Source organism: Populus trichocarpa, chromosome 7 (genome assembly GCF_000002775.5).
Source record: "Populus trichocarpa isolate Nisqually-1 chromosome 7, P.trichocarpa_v4.1, whole genome shotgun sequence".
Lineage (NCBI taxonomy): Eukaryota > Viridiplantae > Streptophyta > Magnoliopsida > Malpighiales > Salicaceae > Populus > Populus trichocarpa.
The window spans coordinates 14,123,103-14,123,774 of record NC_037291.2 but is presented as its reverse complement, the minus strand read 5'-3'; positions in this window follow the sequence as shown (position 1 = coordinate 14,123,774).

The window sequence follows — 672 nt, the reverse complement described above, 5'->3', positions numbered from 1 at the left end:
ACATCATAGTGGAGAGTACTTAAACAAGGGACCATCCAGTTCAGGGGTCTTGCATTATTTAAAGAACAATTGAAGATGGTAAAATTGACCTTCGACATCTTAAACTGTATGTGAAACCCAGACGAATAGAAGTTTGAGTGGGGCTTCGAAGGCAACCTTGGGGATCACTTGCATAAATAACTTGATTTTTGTAGTCAATCTTATCTATGTAGAGCTTCACTGCACCTTGCAGCTCGAGCACTATATCGCCCATCTCATTGCAAGACAGATCAAAACCACGATAGCCACACTGTTCTGGCTGCCTATCCTTGATCCAGAATGGAAATCGGATGTGAAGGCCACGGTTCCCACAAGATCCTGTGCAATTAAGGCTTGCTCCTAGTTCTGCAATGAACATGAAACAGAACAGGCATATAGCCTTTTTTGATGAACCTTTCATCATTGCCTCCTATGGTGATACAAGATTGGCCTAATAACACTTATATATTGCTGAAACAGTAGTAAACTCAGATGGGAGCAGCTAGGGTAAATCTGATACCTTGGTTTTATGACAGTCTGGTCACCTGAAAGTTCTCTTGTTGTAGAGTGTAGAAGCTTAATTAATTGGACATGGTTTGGAGACGCTTGTGGTTTTGAGAAGCTTGTGGCTTTGAGCTTTGGTGGATTTTTTGT